The 21,187-nt window shown below is 38.0% G+C and overlaps 1 pseudogene; it reads left to right on the top strand.

Moving 5' to 3' along the window:
• LOC120862202 overlaps positions 1-21,187 on the top strand; it is a 50,517-nt pseudogene that overhangs the window by 10,621 nt on the left and 18,709 nt on the right.

Here is a 21,187-nt window from a genome sequence, read left to right as displayed (position 1 = left end):
TTCAATACCATGAAGCACTCATTTTACAAAAGGCTTTTTGTTAGTCATGAGGACCTGATATCACCATGAAGGGATTTAGTGCTTCTCTAGATATGAGGTGATGCAAGGATTGAGATCATAAAATCTATTCCTAAAAACATCCATCTAAAAACCTGTCCCAGCAGATTCCCTGGAGCACAGAGTGCCTCACTTCACCCTGAACATCCTCAGGGGTTGTTGAAAGTCAACAGCTATAGCAACATGGGGTTCAATCTCCTTAGAGGCAGATACCAAATGCCTTTGTTGTTCAGTCAATGGCAATGCTCTTGGTAAAGTGCCAATTTATAGTTGACAGGGCCTTATAAATATCTTTAAAAAGAAGAGAAGCAAAATTCAAGGGAGAAAAGAAAAGGTATATCAATTTTAGTGCAAAGTTCCAAAAAATAGCAAGGAGTGGAAAGAATGCCTTTCTCAGTGATCAGTGCAAAGTAATAGAGGGAAACAACAGAATGGAGACTAGAGATCTCTTCAAGAAAATTAGAGATACCAAGGGAACATTTCATGCAAAGATGGGCTCGATAAAGGACAGAAATGGTCTGGACCTAACAGAAGCAGAAGATACTAAGAAGAGGTGGCAAGAATACACAGAAGTACTATACAGAAAAATCTTCAAGACCCAGATAATCGCAATGGTGTGATCACTCACCTAGAGCCAGACATCCTGGAATGTGAAGTCAAGTGGGCCTTAGGAAATATCACTATGAACAAAGCTAATGGAGGTGATGGAATTCCAGTTGAGCTATTTCAAATCCTAAAAGATGATACTGTGAAAGTGCTGCACTCAATATGCCAGCAAATTTGGAAAACTCAGCAGTGGCCACAGGACTGGAAGAGGTCAGTTTTCATTTCAATCCCAAAGAAAGGCAATGCCAAAGAATGCTCAAACTTCTGCACATTGGCCCTCATCTCACATGCTAGCAAAGTAATGCTGAAAATTCCCCAGCAAGGCTTCAAAACTACATGAACTTCCACATGTTCAAACTGGATTTAGAAAAGCCCAATGAACCAGAGATCAAATTTCCAACCTTCGTTGGATCATCAAAAAATCAAGAGGGTTCCATAAAAACATCTACTTCTCTTTTATTGACTATCCTGAAGTCTTTGACTGTTTCTATCACAACAAACTGTGGAAAGTTCTTCAAGAGATGGGAATACCAGACCATCTGATCTGTCTCTTGAGAAATCTGCATGCAGGTCAGGAAGCAACAGTTAGAACTGAACATGGAACAATGGACAGGTTCCAAATAGGGAAAGGAGTACATCAAGGTTGTATATTGTCACCATGCTTATTTAACTTAAATGCAGTGCACATCATGAGAAATGATGGACTGGATGAAGCACAAGCTGAAATCAAGATTGCCAGGAGAAATACTGATAACCTCAGATATGCAGATAACACCACCCTTATGACAGAAAATGAAGAAGAATGAAAGAGCCTCTTGATGATAGTGAAAAAAGAGAGTGAAAAATTTGGCTTAAAACCAACATTCTGTAAACTAAAATTATGGCATCTGGTCTCATTACTTCAAGGCAAATAGGTAGGAAAACAGTGGAAACAGTGACAGATTTAAATTTTGAGGGCTCAAAAACCACTGCAGATGGTGACTGCAGCCGTGAAATTAAAAGAATGCTTGCTCCTAGGAAGAAAATTGATGACCAAACTAGACAGGTTATTAAAATGCAGAGAGACATTACTTGACCAACAAAGGCCCGTCTAGTCAAAACTATGGTTTTTCCAGTAATAATGCATGGATGTGAAAGTTGGACTATAAAGAAAGTTGCTCATTTCTTTTCAGTGGCTCAATCCTGTCTGACTCTTTGCAACGCCATGGACTGCAGCATGCCAGGCCTCCCTGTCCATCACCAACTCCCAGAGTCCTCCAAACCCATGTCCATCGAGTCGGTGATGCCATACAACCATCTCATCCTCTGTCGTCCCCTTCTCCTGCCTTCAATCTTTCCCAGCATCAGGATCTTTTCAAATGAGCCGTTTTTTTCACATCATGTGGCCAAAGCATTGGATTTCAGCTTCAGCATCTGTCCTTCCAAAGAATGTTCAGGACTGATTTACTTTAGGATGGACTGGTTGGATCTCCGTGCAGGAGAAGGAACTCTCAAGAGTCTTCTCCAACACCACAGTTCAAGACTATTAATTCTTTGGTGCTTAAATTTCTTTATAGTCCAAATTCACGTCCATGGATGACTACTGGAAAATCCATAGGTTTGACTAGACCGACCTTTGTTGGCAAAGTAATGTCTGTGCTTTTTAATATGCTGTCTAGGTTGTTCATAACTTTTCTTTTTATTTATTTATTTATTTTTTAAATTTTACTTTACATTTCTGTATTGGTTTTGCCATACATTGACATGAATCCACCACGGGTGTACATGCGTTCCCAAACATGAACCCCCTTCCCACCCCCCTCCCCACAACGTCTCTCTGGGTCATCCCCATGTACCAGCCCCAAGCATGCCGTATCCTGCATCGGACATAGACTGGCAATTCGATTCTTACAGGACATTATACATGTTTCAATGCCATTCTCCCAAATCATCTCACCCTCTCCCTCTCCCTCTGAGTCCAAAAGTCCACTATACACATCTGTGTCTTTTTTGCTGTCTTGCATACAAGTTGGTCATTGCCATCTTTCTAAATTCCATATATATGTGTCAGTATACTGTATTGGTGTTTTTCTTTCTGGCTTACTTCACTCTGTATAATCGGCTCCAGTTTCATCCAGCTCATCAGAACTGATTCAAATGTATTCTTTTTAACGGCTGAGTAATACTCCATTGTGTATATGTACCACAGCTTTCTTATCCATTCATCTGCTGATGGATATCTAGGTTGTTTCTATGTCCTGGCTATTATAAACAGTGCTGCGATGAACATTGGGGTACATGTGTCTCTTTCAATTCTGATTTCCTCGGTGTGTATGCCCAGCAGTGGGATTGCTGGGTCATAAGGCAGTTCTATTTGCAATTTTTTAAGGAATCTCCACACTGTTCTCCATAGTGGATGTACTAGTTTGCATTCCTACCAACAGTGTAGGAGGGTTCCCTTTTCTCCATACCCTCTCCAGCATTTATTGCTTGCAGATTTTTGGATCACAGACATTCTGACTGGTGTGAAGTGGTACCTCATTGTGGTTTTGATTTGCATTTCTCTGATAATGAGTGATGTTGAGCATCTTGTCATGTGTTTGTTAGCCATCCGTATGTCTTCTTTGGAGAAATGTCTATTTAGTTCTTTGGCCTATTTTTTGATTGGGTCGTTTATTTTTCTGGAATTGAACTGCATAAGTTGCTTGTATATTTTTGAGATTAGTTGTTTGTCAGTTGCTTCATTTGCTATTATTTTCTCCCATTCGGAAGGCTGTCTTTTCACTTTGCTTATATTTTCCTTTGTTGTGCAGAAGCTTTTAATTTTAATTAGATCCCATTTGTTTATTTTTGCTTTTATTTCCAGAATTCTGGGAGGTGGATCATAGAGGATCCTGCTGTGGTTTATGTTGGAGAGTGTTTTGCCTATGTTCTCCTCTAGGAGTTTTATAGTTTCTGGTCTTACATTTAGATCTTTAATCCATTTTGAGTTTATTTTCGTGTATGGTGTTAGAAAGTGATCTAGTTTCATTGTTTTACAAGTGGTTGACCAATTTTCCCAGCACCACTTGTTAAAGAGATTGTCTTTCCTCCATTGTATATTCTTGTCTCCTTTGTTGAAGATAAGGTGTCCATAGGTGTGTGGATTTACCTCTGGGCTTTCTATTTTGTTCCATTGATCTATATTTCTGTCTTTGTGCCAATACCATACTGTCTTGATGACTGTGGCTTTGTAGTAGAGCCTGAAGTCAGGCAAGTTGATTCCTCCAGTTCCATTTTTCTTTCTCAAGATTGCTTTGGCTATTCGAGGTTTTTTGTATTTCCATACAAATCTTGAAATTATTTGTTCTAGTTCTGTGAAAAATATCGCTGGTAGCTTGATAGGGATTGCATTGAATTTGTAAATTGCTTTGGGTAGTATACTCATTTTCACTATATCAAATATGCATAGAAACTAATGAAAATGAAAACACAACAACCCAAAACCTGTGGGACACTATAAAAGCAGTGCTAAGAGGAAAGTTCATAGCAATACAGGCATACCTCAAGAAACAAGAAAAAAGACAAATAAATAACCTAACTCTACACCTAAAGCAACTAGAAAAGGAAGAATTGGAGAACCCCAGAGTTAGCAGAAGGAAAGAAATCTTAAAAATTAGGGCAGAAATAAATGCAAAAGAAACAAAAGAGACCATAGCAAAAATCAACAAAGCCAAAAGCTGGTTCTTTGAAAGGATAAATAAAATTGACAAACCATTAGCCAGACTCATCAAGAAGCAAAGAGAGAAAAATCAAATCAATAAAATTAGAAATGAAAATGGAAAGATCACAACAGACGACACAGAAATAGAAAGGATCATAAGAGACTACTATCAGCAATTATATGCCAATAAAATGGACAACGTGGAAGAAATGGACAAATTCTTAGAAAAGTACAATTTTCCAAAACTGAACCAGGAAGAAATAGACAATCTTAACAGACCCATCACAAGCATGGAAATTGAAACTGTAATCAGAAATCTTCCAGCAAACAAAAGCCCAGGTCCAGACGGCTTCACAGCTGAATTCTACCAAAAATTAGAGAAGAGCCAACACCGATCCTACTCAAACTCTTCCAGAAAATTGCATAGGAAGGTAAACTTCCAAACTCATTCTATGAGGCCAGCATCATCCTAATACCAAAACCTGACAAAGATACTACAAAAAAAGAGAAAACTACAGGCCAATATCACTGATGAACATAGATGCAAAAATCCTCAACAAAATTCTAGCAATCAGAATCCAACAACACATTAAAAAGATCATACACCATGACCAAGTGGGCTTTATCCCAGGGATGCAAGGATTCTTCAATATCTGCAAATCAATCAATATAATTCACCACATTAACAAATTGAAAAATAAAAGCCATATGATTATCTCAATAGATGCAGAGAAGGCCTTTGACAAAATTCAACATCCATTTATGATAAAAACTCTCCAGAAAGCAGGAATAGAAGGAACATACTTCAACATAATAAAAGCTATATATGACAAACCCACAGCAAACATTATCCTCAATGGTGAAAAATTGAAAGCATTTCCTCTAAAGTCAGGAACAAGACAAGGGTGCCCACTTTCACCACTACTATTCAACATAGTTCTGGAAGTTTTGGCCACAACAATCAGAGCAGAAAAAGAAATAAAAGGAATCCAAATTGGAAAAGAAGAAGTAAAACTCTCACTGTTTGCAGATGACATGATCCTCTACATAGAAAACCCTAAAGATTCTACCAGGAAATTACTAGAGCTAATTAATGAATATAGTAAAGTTGCAGGATATAAAATCAACACACAGAAATCTCTTGCATTCCTATACACTAATAATGAGAAAGTAGAAAAAGAAATTAAGGAAACAATTCCATTCACCATTGCAATGAAAAGAATAAAATACTTAGGAATATATCTACCTAAAGAAACTAAAGACCTATATATAGAAAACTATAAAACACTGATGAAAGAAATCAAAGAGGACACTAATAGATGGAGAAATATACCATAACTTTTCTTCTAAGGAGCAATCATCTTTTAATTTTGTGGCTGAGGTCACTATCTGCTGTGATTTTGGAGCCCCCCAAAATAAAGTTGGTCACTGTTTCCACTGTTTCCCCATCTATTTGCCATGAAGTGATGGGGCCAGATGTCATGATCTTAGATTTCTGAATGCTGAGCTTTAAGCCAACATTTTCACTCTTCTCATCCATTTTCATCAGGAAGCTCTTTAGTTCTTCTTTGCTTTCTGCCATAAGGGTGGTGTCATCTGCATGTCTGAGGTTATTGTTATTTTTCCCGGCAATCTTGATTCCACCTTGTGCATCCTCCAGCCCAGTGTTTTTCATGATGTACTCTGCATATAAGTTTAATAAGCAGGGTGACAATATACAGCCTTGATGTATTTCTTTCCCTATATGGAACCAGTCTGCTGTTCCATGTCCATTTCTAACTCTTTCTTCCTGACCTGCATATGGATTTCTTAAGAAGCAGGTCAGGTGGATGGGTGTTCCCATCTCTTGAAGAATATTCCACAGTTTGTCATGATCCACACAGTCAAAGGCTTTGGCATAGTCAATAAAGCAAAATAGATGTTTTTCTGGAACTCTCTTGCTTTTTGCATGACACAGCAGATGTAGGCAATTTGATCTCTGGTTCCTCTGCCTTTTCTAAAACCAGCTTGAATATCAGGAAGTTCACAGTTTATATAGTATTGAAGCCTGGCTTCAAGAATTTTGAGAATTACTTTGCTAGTGTGTGAGATGAGTGCAATTGTGTGGGCATTTGAGCATTCTTTGGCTTTACATTTCTTTGGGATTGGGATGAAAACTGAAATTTTGCAGTCCTGTGGCCACTGCTGAGTTTTCCAAATTTGTTGGCATATTGAGGGCAGCACTTTCACAGTATCATCTTTCAGGATTTGAAATAACTCAACTGTGATTCCATCACCTCCACTAGCTTTGTTCATAGTGATGCTTTCTAAGGCCCCTTTGACCATACATTCCAGGATGTCTGGCTCTAGGTAAGTGATCACACAATCATGATTATCTGGGTCGTGAAGATCTTTTTTGTAGTTCTTCTGGGTATTCTTGCCACCTCTTCTTAATATCTTCTGCTTCTGTTAGGTCCATACCATTTTTGTCCCTTATCGAGTCCATCTTTGCATGAAATGTTTCCTTGGTATCTCTAATTTTCTTGAAGAGATCTCTAGTCTTTCCCATTCTATTGTTTTCTTCTATTCCTTTGCATTGATCACTGAGGAAGTCTTTCTTATCTCCTTGCTATTCTTCAGAACTCTGCATTCAAATGGGAATATCTTTCCTTTTCTCCTTTGCTTTTTGCTTCTCTTCTTTCACAGCTGTTTGTTAGCCCTCCTCAAATAGCCATTTTGCTTTTTTGCATTTCTATTCCATAGGGACGGTCTTAATTCCTGTCTCATGTACAATGTCACGAACCTCAGTCAATAGTTCATCAGGCACTCTGTTTATCAGATCTAGTCTCTTAAATCTATTTCTCACTTCCACTGTATTATCATAAGGGATTTGATTTAGATCATAACTGAATGGTCTAGTGTTTTCCCCTACTTTTTTCAATTTAAGCCTAAATTTGGCAATAAGGAGTTCATGATCTGAGCCACAGTCAGCTCCTGGTCTTTTTTTGCTGACTGTATAGAGCTTCTCCATCTTTGGCTGCAAAGAATATAATCAATCTGATTTTGGTGTTGACCATCTGGTGATGTCCATGTGTAGAGTCTTCTCTTGTGTTGTTGGAAGAGGGTGTTTGCTATGACCAGTGCATTCTCTTGGTAAAACTCTATTAGCCTTTGCCCTGTTTCATTCCGTATTCCAAGGTCAAATTTGCCTGTTACTCCAGGTGTTTCTTGACTTCCTACTTTTGCATTCCAGTTTCCTATAACGAAAAGGACATCTTTCATGGATGTTAGTACTAAAAGGTCTGGAGGTCTTCATAGAACTGTTCAACTTCAGTTTCTTCAGCGTTATTGGCCGTCAAACCTGTGCCTCCACTGGAGACTCCTCAACACTCATAGGCAAGTCTGACTCAGTCTCTTGTGGGGACACTGCTCATTTCTCCCGGCTGCTGGTGTGTGCAAGGTTTTTTTGTATGTTTGTTTTGTTTTTGTGCTCTCCAAGTGTTTGTTTCTCCCATCCTGTGGAAGTTCTAAAATGACGTCCCACTGGCCTCCAAAGTCGTATTCCCTGGCAGTTCTCATCTGCTCACCAGCTCTATGGTGAAGCTAATGGCGACCTCCTCCACAAGGGCTTATGCCACGTGGTTCATGACCCAGGTCTGCTACAGTTATAGCCCCTGCCACTGAGGCAGGCCACTGCTAGCCCGTACCTTTCCAGGAGAAATTCAAACAATCAAAGGCCATTCTGGCTCAGTTTCTTTGTCATCTCTGTGTCTTGGTGTGCACAAGATTTTGTTTGAGCCCTCCAAGCATCTCTGGCGAGTATGGAGTTTGATTCTAACTGCAATTTTGCCCCTCAAACTGTCTTGTTGGGGCTTCTCCTTTGCCCTTGGACCTGGAGTATCTTCTTTTTGGAGGAATCCAACCTTCTCCTGTCGATGGTTGTTTAGCCGCTAGTTGCAATTTTGGAGTTCACACAGGAGAAGATGAGCACGTATTCTTCTACTACTCCGTCTTAATATCAAGATAAAATCCATGGAATTCTCCAAGCCAGAATATTGGAGCGGGTAGTCTTTCCCTTCTCCAGAGAATCTTCCTAACCCAGGGATTTAACCCAGGTCTCCCACATTGAAGGTGAATTCTTTACTAGCTGAGCCACCAAGGAAATCCACTTATACTTTAGATATCATATTTAAATTCACTGCCATAATGAATGTCAAAAATTATCCCCCCCTTTTTTTGAGTAATTTATGGTTTTAGGTCTTATATTTAAGCCTCTTATCCATTTTAATATAATTTTGTAGTGGAGTAAGATCCGAGTCTAGTTTTATTCTTTTCTGTGTGAGTATCCTTTCTTTTTTTTGGTAAGAATTATTTAAAAGATTATCTTCTTTCATTCATTGAGTATTTTTGGCTTCCTTATGAAATATTTGTTGACTACATATGCATGAGTTTTTCTTTGGGCTTTTGCTTCTGTTATAATGGACCATATGACTCTTTTTAAACCTGCATGTATTGTTTTGATTAATATAGCTTTATAATATTTCTTAAAATCAGAGTGTGTGTTACCTACAGTTTTGTTTTTTCTTCTCAGGATTGATTTGTCTATTTGGAACTTTTTTATTCATATGAATTTTTTATTATTTTCCTTGTTACTAATTTTAACAGATGTATCTCTAATACTGTATCATTACTAAAAATTACGTTTATTCCTAAAGACATTAAAAAGATATAGTTGTGATCTCTTATTTTATATATCCACTTCCTTTTTCCTTTTTTTTTTTTTTTTGATTGAAGTGCATAGCTCAATTGGTAAAGAATTCATCTGCAATGTAGGAGATCACAGTTCAATTCCTGGGTTGGGGATATTCGCTGGAGAAGGGATACACTACCCACTTCAGTATTCTTGGGCTTCTCTTATGGCTTGTCTGGTAAAGAATCTGCCTGTAATGTGGGAGACCTGGGTTTGATCCCTGGGTTGGGAAGATCACCCTGGAGAAGGGAAAAAGGCTACCCACTGCAGTATTTTGGCCTGGAGAATTCATGGACTGTATAGTCCATGGGGTCACAAAGAGTCACACACAACTAAACAACTTTCACTTCAGTGGAAAAAAGGAAGTGGCAATATGTCTATGCAATATTTCCTCTGAGAAATTATGCAACAACTCACAAACAACACGAGTGCTTCTAAGAACTCTGCTGCCCTGCAATATGGAGTATGTTCAAAAAGTCATATGACTTAATCAAGGTCTACATGTTGCACTGAAACTTCTTCTGGGCATTTTGTGACAGAAACAGGTGCTTATATCTCTAGAAATGACCCTATGAAAAGTGGGCAGAAACTCACACATCCATGCTGAGAGTTCAACCTACAAAAGACAACACTGAGAAAAGATAACTTAAAACTTCATCAAAGTGACATTTTCTGAGTCATGGATTAAGCCTTGAATAATCTACAACTGGACTGAAGCTGTTTGTTTACTTCTGATCCCAGCAGTCTGACACTCAGTTTAGGAACATCTTCTCCAGTGATAGGGTATTACTCTGTCCTGATTCTCCCATAGTTCTTAGTAACTTAGAATATTCTTTGGTAGAATATATCAATAATCTGAGAAGAAGAGTAAAAATGTGGTAAATAGAAGAAACACATTTGTTTTTACTCTCATCACTGTTAAAATGTTATGTTATAGATATAATTTGGCTGTTCAGAATTTGAAATCTTCATTATATTGTGTATTACAAGTACTTTTTTCAAAATTTAAAAATATAATGCATAATTTATAATGTTTTATGTATAAATTATAAATATAAATATTAATATATATCTGTATATATTTTAGGGCTTCCCTGGTGGCTCAGACGGTAAAGTGTCTGCCTACAATGCAGGAGATCTGGGTTCGATTCCTGGGTTGGGAAGATCCCCTGGAGAAGGAAATATAAATAAACATATAATAAATATATGCATGAATATCAGTTCAGTTCAGTTCAGTCACTCAGTCGTGTCTGACTCATTGCGATCCTATGAATCGCAGCACGCCAAGCCTCCCTGTCCATCGCCAACTCCCAGAGTCCACACAAACTCACTCCCATCGAGTCGGTGATGCCATCCAGCCATCTCATCCTCTGTCATCCCCTTCTCCTCCTGCCCACAATCCCTCCGAGCATCAGAGTCTTTCCAATGAGTCAACTCTTCGCATGAGGTGGCCAAAGTACTGGAGTTTCAGCTTTAGCATCATTCCTTCCAAAGAACACCCAGGACTGATCTCCTTTAGAATGGACTGGTTGGATCTCCTTGCAGTCCAAGGGACTCTCAAGAGTCTTCTCCAACACCACAGTTCAAAAGCATCAATTCTTCGGTGCTCAGCTTTCTTCACAGTCCAACTCTCACATCCATACATGACCACCAGAAAAACCATAGCCTTGACTAGACAGACCTGTGTTGGCAAAGTAATGTTTCTACTTTTCAATATGCTGTCTAGGTTGGTCATAACTTTTCTTCCAAGGAGTAAGCATCTTTTAATTTCATGGCTGCAATAAATATAAATTTATATATAATTATAAATTAATAAATAATTTATAAAATTGTTCATTAAAGCATGTCATAGTTATGTTCAAATAATTGATGAGAAAATAAATAAGAAAATATTCATTTAAAAAAATTGAGAAACTATTTATAAACCTCTTGGGGGGTAAAGGAATTTTAGGATAAGAGCACTAGGTTAGACACAAAAATGGTCCAAAAAAATCCTATAGGGCAATAAAATCATAATTTGGGAAATGATAATTTCTACCAGACAGAAATATACCAGTTAACAATTAATTTCAATGTATTTTAACTCAAAAGTTAGAGAAAAGTTAAAACAACAACAATGTAAAACATGCACACATTTTCCAAAAGGTATGTGCTGAGTATGAAACTGGATACTGTAATCACCAGAGTCAAGGCCCTCATTTGCTGAGATTTGCCTTGATCTCTTATTGCAGATAGATCTTCTAGGAGTGCAAAATCCCTTATTTTTTTCTAATAAAAATTTTAGCACACTTAGAACATCAAGGAGAATATACACAAAGCCATGAAGTGAGAAACGAGATAGCTATGATTTCCTCCCATCAGTGACATGGAGCACATATTTCTAAAGGACACCTAAACTCTGGGTAAGATTCGCTATAAAATAGAAACTATTTCACCACCAGATTATTATGCAGTGCAATATTTTCACCAAAGAGGACAAAATCTTGTAAAATAAGAAATTTCATTTACTATAGCAAAGGAGACAATCATTTTAAGAATTGTATTAAAAGTATTCAGGATGTAATTAGTTGTGACAACACACTTGAAAATAATAGAAAAAAAGATGGGTAAAACGCAAGTTGTTTTTCAACATAATCAGAGGCTTTTGGAGCAATGAGGATGAGATGAATTGGAATTCCAGAAAACAAGGTGCGACTCTACCACAGAAGGCTGAGAATCACTACCTAAGTTTCTTGTACTTATAGGAGCACCCGAGTGGGCTCAGGCTTAGATCAAGCTGAAAGACTCCATTGACAGAGAGAAAGCAACAGGCTCTTGGCTTTGCTCCATACTTAAATCTGTGTTTGAAAGTGAAAGTGAAAGTCGCTCAGTCCTGCCGGATTCTTTGCGACCCCTTGGACTATACAGTCTATGGAATTCTCCAGACCAGAATACTGGAATCGGTAGCCTTTCCCTTTTTAAGGGGATGTTTGCAACAGAGGGATTGAATCCAGGTCTCTGGGCATTTCAGGCGGGTTCATTACCAGCTGAACTGCAAAAGAAGCCCAAATCTGTGTTTACTTATTCATAATCTGACTATGTGTACTCTTCAAGGTAAAAGTTTTTCAACTGATTTAACTGATTCAATTGATTTAACCTGGGTTGCATAGGCTCAGTACTGGTCTTTAAGAATTTACTTAGAAAATTAGGTGAAAATATATCTCCCGTTTAACATATCAGATTCCTTTCCCTCTCTTATCCTTCATTTTTATTCAGGAAAACCTACCACACTATGTGAGATTATGGGGAAAGCTGACATGTGGTTGTTTCGATGTTACTGGGATTTTGAATTTCCTCAACCTTACTTACCTAATACTGAATTTGTTGGAGGACTGCACTACAAGCCTGCAAAGCCCCTACCTAAGGTAATTAAATGTGCTTATTATTGTCCTACATGAATGAAGTGTGTGTTAGTCACTCAGTTGTATCTGACTCTTTGTGACCCCATGAACTGTAGCCTGCCAGCCTCCTCTGTCCATGGAATTTTCCAGGCAGAAATACTGGAGTGGAATTGCCATTCCCTTCTCCAAGGGATCTTCCTGACCCAACTATGAGTATTTATCTCAAAATGACTTCTGGTTTATTGTTAACAATATTTGATCCCCAAACAGAGAAAACAGACATAGAATTTAATGGTCATTATTTTCTTAGACTATACATTACATTAAGAAGGTGAATAGCCTTTATTTTGGATTATGTATTATTATCTAATGAAGTAGTCCTCAATGTTTTATTTTCTTGTTCAAAGTCCATTAACTATTCATGAAAATGTGTTTTACATAAATTTTAAACTATTTCCTAGTATCTTATAAATACTATGCTATAATTGAACATAAAGCTATCATTATATCTTTAGTCAAATCATCTCTAAACATAGTGTAATGGTTAATTTTAAGTGTCAACTTGCCTTGCCGGGTACCAGGTATTTAGACAAACATTTTTCTAGAAGTTATTTAGAGGCTATTTTTAGATGAAATCAACTTTGAAATATGTGGACCTTGATTAAACAAATTACTCTCCATTATGTGGGTAAGCCTTATTCAATTAGTTGAAGATGTGACTAGAACAAAATTCTGAATTCTGCCTGTAGGCAGCTTTCAGACTTGAACTACAGCAGTGGCTCTTCTCTGAGTCTCCAGCCTAATGTACTGTTCTGCAGATTAAACTTGACAGCCTCCATAACCATGGGCATGAGTACTAAGTTGCTTCAGTCTGGTCTGACTCTTTGAGACCCCATAGACTGCAACCTGCCAGACTTCTCTGTTCATGGGATTCTCCAGGCAAGAATACTGGAGTTGGTTGCCATTTCCTTTTCCAATAACTATGTCAGAAATCCCTTAATATAAATTTCTTCCCTGTTTTTCAGTTTCACACCTCAAAAACACATTTTTTTTTTTGGTCTTACTTAATTGGCTTAGTTTTGCTAGTATTTAAACAGAGGTTGAAAAGATTTATTTCAGTATGATTAAATATGTTGTCTTTATTTTTAATTCAAAGCTATATATTTCTACTATATTCCTATAACCCTCAGAGTATGCTTTATAGGTATTTCTGCATTACTTGTCTGATCAGGAGTTACATGGCAATTTCATTCATAATTGCATATGTGGAAGCTTATATAAAAAACAAATCTAATCAAAGTAAAAGAAAATAGAAGTTTAGAAAACAAACAAAAGTAAATATACCAAAATTGTGTCATTGTACTGACCATGATTCAGCAGAAAAAAAAAATGAAAACAACCTTATTAGCATCTAAGGCTAAATAAAAATTGCAGCACCAGAATTATTTAACTTAAAGGTAGAAATTTGCCCTGCCAGCTACTGCTGTGTAGATTTGGACAAATTACTTAACCTTATAGAGATAGATCTCCCATCTGTAAATGTATACATATCTCATAAAATCACCATATATCTAAGTTAAATGATACATGCAAAGAGTTCAGCAAATGGCAGAAGATAACAGGCAGTCAATAACTTGTAAACACAAATACACATGCACAAAGACACACTCATACCTCAATATGCTTTACCAAATGAGCTTTTAGTAACAATAATTTTTAATTCACCTAATAAGGATTTCAGGTCATCTATTATACACTGAAATCATTAACATATGAAAGTACAGAATTGCTCTAATAATTCAGACACATTGAGAAAAGAGTGTGGCATCTATTATAACTGTAAGCTTTTATATTACAAAGACTTTTTTTCACAGGAGTTCGAAGAGTTTGTTCAAAGCTCTGGAAAAGATGGAGTCGTGGTGTTTACTCTGGGGTCAATAATCAAAAACCTCTCAGAAGAAAAGTCTAATATGATTGCATCAGCCTTTGCCCAGGTTCCACAGAAGGTCATTCCCCCCCCCCCCCCCGCCTCTCAGGGACAGCTGTTCTAAAATCCATGAAGTTCACAGTAAAAGTATACTTGTACAATGTAGGAAAGGGTATTGATATTGTTAGTCTCAACTTAAGTGAGCTCTAAAGAAAATGTATAAATGATAAAAGGGGATATTTGATTGCTGTCTTGCTTTAAACCTGGTATTTTTGACAGGAAATTATATTGCAGTATTTTCTTTAAATAATAAATGAAAATTAATCATTTGCTACTGTTAAACCATCAGTCAGCTTTGTGCATTAGGTTTTAAGGCATCTATGTAACGTAACACTTTTTGCTATTCTTATATTTCTTTAAATCTGAAGCATATAAACAAGTTACAAATAACATGACAGAGAATAAAGGAAAAGATATTCAAAATAATAGGCTTGATTCTCAAAATGTCTTGGGACTATATTTTCTAGTAATTACTGATTTTGAGCATTGTCCTAATTGAACCTGGAAATAAGAGCTTAGATTCTAAAAATAATCCTAAATAATGATTCTTCTAATAATGCTAAATAATGAATCCTAAAAATAATCCTAAATGAAATCCTAGATAGTGTTTCTTCAACATTTAAAACTTTAACAATACAGTAAAAGATCTAGGAGTATACTTTATAATGTTCCAGCTTCCCTGGTGGCTCAGAGGTTAAAGCGTCTGCCTCCAATGCGGGAGACTAGGGTTTGATCCCTGGGTCAGGAAGATCCCCTGGAGAAGGAAATGGCAACCCACTCCAGTATTCTTGCCTGGAGAATCCCATGGACTGAGGAGCCTGGTGGGCTGCAGTCCATGGGGTCACAAAGAGTTGGACACAACTGAGTGACTTTACTTTACTTTACAATGTTCCAGCAAACTATCATTTTTTATTGATACCATTCTGGGTTTTAACTGAGTGACATATTTTTTCCCAGTTCAGTTCGGTCTCTCAGTCATGTCCAACTCTTTATGACCCCATGAGTTGCAGCACGCCAGGCCTCACTGTCCATCACCAACTCCAATGGGTCAGGAAGATTCCCTGGAGGACAGCATGGTAACCCAATCCAGTAATCTTACCTAGAGAATCCCCATGGACAGAGGAGCCTGGCAGGCTGCAGTCCATGGGGTCGCAAAGAGTTGAACACAACTGTGCGACTGGATGCCATGATGGTTACACCTTGTGGATGTTTTTAATGCCGCCAAACTCTAGACTTAGAATACTTTAAAATGATAAATATGATTATAAATATTTTACTGCATGAGTCTACATTACTAGTAAGTATGTAAAAAATAGTTCAAAAGAGGTAAATAACATCCCTCCCCTTTGCCTCTGAAATCTTTGTCTCAAAAATCCCCTTTACCAGAGTGGCTTAGTAACACTATATGTAGTTCTTTCAGATACAGATTGTCATTTTTCTTCATCTACATCTTCATCACTTGTCTTCATTGGGTTAAGTCAGAATTAACCCGAAGATGAAAGGCTATTGACTAGGATCATTGCAAGCCTTTGAAAACATGGCTGTAGTGTTTATGGTAAAAACATTCATCACCTAATCACGTATGGACTCAGTTTGCTTGTGCATTACCTGGAGGCATAAATTTTGACTGAAGTGAAGTCACTTAGCCATGTCTGACTCTTTGCAACCCCATGGACCATAGCCTGCCAGGTTCCTCCATCCATAGGATAATCCAGGCAAGGATACTGGAGTGGGTTGCCATTTCCTTCCCCAAGGGATCTTCCCGATCCAGGGGTCAAACCCCGGTCTCCAGTATTGTGGGCAGATTCTTTACCATCTGAACCATCAGGGTTGGTTAACTTCTTCTGACAGGATGTGACTCTAAAATCTTCTAATAAAGACATTTATCTTAATAGGTTCTGTGAAAGAAACCTACAGGAAAGAAACCAGAAACACTAGGAGCCAATACCCAGCTATATAAATGGATTCCACAGAATGATCTTCTTGGTAAGACCAAAGAAAAGAAAAATAAACAGAGCTGAATGAGGTATAATCTGAATGATTATTCAATAACGGATATCAACAAATTTGTATTTAAAATAAGAAAAAAAAACTTTAATGTGTTCTTCACATTGCTTCAGGAGTTTTGAAAGAAAGGATTATTCATGACAATTGTTAAAGACTGTAAGGCACACTTTATTCAAGACCATCATGATAAGTAGAGTTATTAGTGCAATGGACTTTTACAATGAAACAGAGAGACTGGAAACAATTTGTATGAAGAAAGAAAAATGGGGAATTTATCACAAAAGAACATACTGGAAGTTCATTGGATGGAAAAGTGCAGAGCTCAACTGACCTAGTAGAATGCTTGCTAAAATTGGGCAATGCAGAGATAGTGGAGCCACAAAATCAAATTCTAGTTGAGAAGAGTTCAGAGGAAACTGACTAGACCTTGGTGACTCTCCCACTTATGATATGATCTCTCCCTTTTCAGGATCAAGGTCAGAGAAATTACCTTTAGATGAGGCTTTCATTAAGTTTTGTATATAATATTGCAACACACTCCTGATTCTCTTCACCGTATTCTCACACCTCTCTTCTCCATGGGGAGGGGGGGAATCTGGCAAACCATTTCAACTATTTTCATATATAATATAAATGGCTGCATATTAGTGTATAGTCAAACGCAAATCCTGTTTTCTTAAACAGAGTACACCATGAACTAATGTAGTCTATCTTTCTAGCTTGTTATGACAACATTTTCATATTGAAACCCTGCACATGTCACCTCCTCTTTCCCACCTACAAAAAGATTAGTTTCTTCAGTCCCTCCATTCTTTTTTATTGATGTATTCTTCTGCAACAACTTGTCAAACAGGCAAATACTCTCTGCCATATATTTTGCAGGAAACTTCTTAGTTGTCTGTGGAATGACTTAATTGATTTAATCACTAATTATACTTAGCCTGGAGTAATTAATTGGTGCTTTCTTCAGAGCCTATAAGAATTTGTATGTGTTCTCATGACACAGAATTATATAGAAGATGTTACCTAATAGAATTTGGTTTATGCAGGTGTCATGATTTTCTGTTTCTGACACTCTTACAACTTAGAATAATAATTTTTTTCTTTCAATTTTTAGGTCATCCCAAAACCAGAGCTTTTATCACTCACTGTGTAACCAATGGGATCTATGAAGCTATTTACCACGGGGTCCCTATGGTTGGAATTCCTATGTTTGGTGATCAGCATGATAATCTTGCTCGTATGAAAGCCAAAGGGGTAGCTGTCGAAGTAGACTTGCAAAGAATGACAAGTGCAGATCTGCTTCATGCTTTGAAAGCAGTTATTAACAACCCTTCGTGAATAGAGAATATATTCTTAACTAAGAAGCATTTTGTTTTTGAAAGAATAATCAGCTTTACATAATTTGAAATTGACAAATTTTACATAATTTAGAGTGTGCCTAATATCAAATAAGATTATACTTCCTAAATTTTGTGAAAGCATTTTCTCACCTACCACTACTGGGCAATAGATTATAACCTCAAATAAATACTACATTTATTTAAAGAAAATAATCTATTGTTTAAAAGATGAATTTTTAAATTAACAATAATATTTTTATTTCTTAAAAATTGCAGATATTAGCACTATAAAGAATTTAGGGAATACAACAAAATCATAAAAATCAAAATGAAAAACCACTCAGGTTTCCTCATGTCAGTTCAGTTCAGTTCAGTCGCTCAGTCGTGTCCAACTCTTTGCAACCCCATGGACTGCAGCACGCCAGTCTTCCCTGTCCAACATCAACTCTTGGAGTTTGTTCAAACTCATGTCCATTGAATCTGTGACGCCATCCTCTGTTGTTTCCTTCTCCTCCTGCCTTCAATTTTTCCCACCATCAGGGTCTTTTCCAATGAGTCAGTTCTTCACTTCAGGTGACCAAAGTATTGGAGTTTCAGTTTTAGCATCAGTCCTTCCCATGAATATTCAGGACTGATTTCCTTTAGGATGGACTGGTTGGATCTCCTTGCAGTCCAAGTGACTCTCAAGCCTCTTCTCCAACACCACAATTCAATAGCATTAAATCTTTGATGCTCAGCTTTCTTTATATTTCAACTCTCACATCCATACATGACTACTGGAAAAACCATAACATTGACTAGATAGACCATTGTTGGCAAAGTTATGTCTCTGCTTTTTAATATGTTGTCTAGGTAGTCATTGGAGAAGGCAATGGCAACCCACTCCAGTACTCTTGCCTGGTAAATCTCACGGATGGAGGAGCCTGGAAGGCTGCAGTCCGTGGGGTCGCTGAGGATCGGACACGACTGAGCGACTTCACTTTCACTTTTCACTTTCATGCATTGGAAAAGGAAATGGCAACCCACTCCAGTGTTCTTGCCTGGAGAATCCCAGGGACGGGAGAGCCTGCTGGGCTGCCGTCTATGGGGTCGCAGAAGTTGGACATGACTGAAGTGACTTAGCAGCAGCACCAGCAGCAGTAGCAGCAGGTAGTCATAGCTTTTTTTTTTTACCAAGCAGCAAGCATCTTTTAATCTCATGGCTGAAGTCACCATCTGGGTAGTTACAACCAATACCAGTTTAGAAACTTACTTCTGGTCTTTCGATGTGCTAATTTATAAATAGAAAGAAGGCCCCAGCCTCCCTTTCCCTGATAGAGAGTAACAGTTGGACACTATGCATGAGCAAAATCATCTCTGGGAGTGCTCTAAAGTCCATGTAAGAAATTTTAGCAACACAGTAGAACAAAAAGTCTGAGATTAATCACATAAGAACAGAATAATGACAGTTTTATTTTACCAGCGTCATCCCCAAGCAAGCATTACTCATCACCAAGAGAGAACTTTCAGCTAGAAAGAGTTCCTTGGCAGAAAAAGAATGAATTGAATAACAAATTTTTAAGGCCTTATGGAGTATAGAAATAGAAAAACAAATTCTAAACTTGTGTGAAGCCACAAGAGATTTCAAACAGCCAAACCAGTCCCAAGAAATAATGATGTTGGAGGCATCCGAATTCTTGTTTAAAGCTGTACTAAAAACATATAGCAATTTTAAAAAGATAATATTGTCATAAAAATAAACATACAAAACAATGGATAGGATTGAGAGCCCTGATACCAGCCCTTCTATGTAAAGTTGAATAATATTTGGCAAAGTGAATAATCAGTTCAGTTCAGTTCAGTTCATTCGCTCAGTCGTGTCTGACTCTTTGCGACCCCATGAATCGCAACACGCCAGGCCTCCCTGTCCATCACCATCTCCCGGAGTTCACCCAGACTCATGTCCATCGGGTCTGTGATGCCATCCAGCCATCTCATCCTCTGTCGTCCCCTTTTCCTCCTGCCCCCAATCCCTCCCAGCATCAGAGTCTTTTCCAATGAGTCAACTCTTCACATGAGGTGGCCAAAGTACTGGAGTTTCAGCTTCAGCATCATTCATTCCAAAGAAATCCCAGGGTTGATCTCCTTTAGAATGGACTGGTTGGATCTCCTTGCAGTCCAAGGGACTCTCAAGAGTCTTCTCCAACACCACAGTTCAAAAGCATCAATTCTTTGGCACTCAGCCTTCTTCACAGTCCAACTCTCACATCCATACATGACCACAGGAAAAGCCATAGCCTTGACTAGACGGACCTTAGTTGGCAAAATAATGTCTCTGCTTTTGAATATACTATCTAGGTTGGTCATAACTTTTCTTCCAAGGAGTAAGCGTCTTTTAATTTCATGGCTGCAATCACCATCCGCAGTGATTTTGGAGCCCCCAAAAATAAAGTCTGACACTGTTTCCCCTGTTTCCCATCTATTTCCCATGAAGTGATGGGACCAGATGCCATGATCTTCGTTTTCTGAATGTTGAGCTTTAAGCCAACTTTTTCACTCTCCTCTTTCACTTTCATTAAGAGGCTTTTTAGTTCCTCTTCACTTTCTGCCATAACGGTGGTGTCATCTGCATATCTGAGGTTATTGATATTTCTCCCAGCTAACTTGATTCCAGCTTGTATTCCTTCCAGTCCAGCGTTTCTCATGATGTATTCTGCATATAAGTTAAATAAGCAGGGTGACAATATACAGCCTTGACGTACTCCTTTTCCTATTTGGAACCAGTCTGTTGTTCCATGTCCAGTTCTAACTGTTGCTTCCTGACCTGCATACAGATTTCTCAAGAGGCAGGGCAGGTAGTCTGGTATTCCCATCTCTTTCAGAATTTTCCACAGTTTCTTGTGATCCACACAGTCAAAGGCTTTGGCATAGTCAATAAAGAAGAAAGAGATGTTTTTCTGGAACTCTCTTGCTTTTTCCATGATCCAGCAGATGTTGGCAATTTGATCTCTGGTTCCTCTGCCTTTTCTAAAACCAGCTTGAACATCAGGGAGTTCACGGTTCACGTATTGCTGAAGCCTGGCTTGGAGAATTTTGAGCATTACTTTACTAGCATGTGAGATGAGTGCAGTTGTGTGGTAGTTTGAGCATTCTTTGGCATTGCCTTTCTTTGGGATTGGAATGAAAACTGACCTTTTCCAGTCCTGTGGCCACTGCTGAGTTTTCCAAATTTGCTGGCCTATTGAGTGCAGCACTTTCACAACATCATCTTTCAGGATTTGAAATAGCTCAACTGGAATGCCATCACCTCCACTAGCTTTGTTTGTAGTGATGCTTTCTAAGGCCCACTTGACTTCACATTCCAAGATGTCTGGCTCTAGGTGAGTGATCACATCATCATGATTATCTGGGTCATGA

Source organism: Oryx dammah, unplaced genomic scaffold (genome assembly GCF_014754425.2).
Source record: "Oryx dammah isolate SB20612 unplaced genomic scaffold, SCBI_Odam_1.1 HiC_scaffold_3, whole genome shotgun sequence".
NCBI lineage: Eukaryota > Metazoa > Chordata > Mammalia > Artiodactyla > Bovidae > Oryx > Oryx dammah.
Note: the sequence above shows the minus strand (reverse complement) of the source record. Positions and strands in the feature narration are given on the sequence as shown.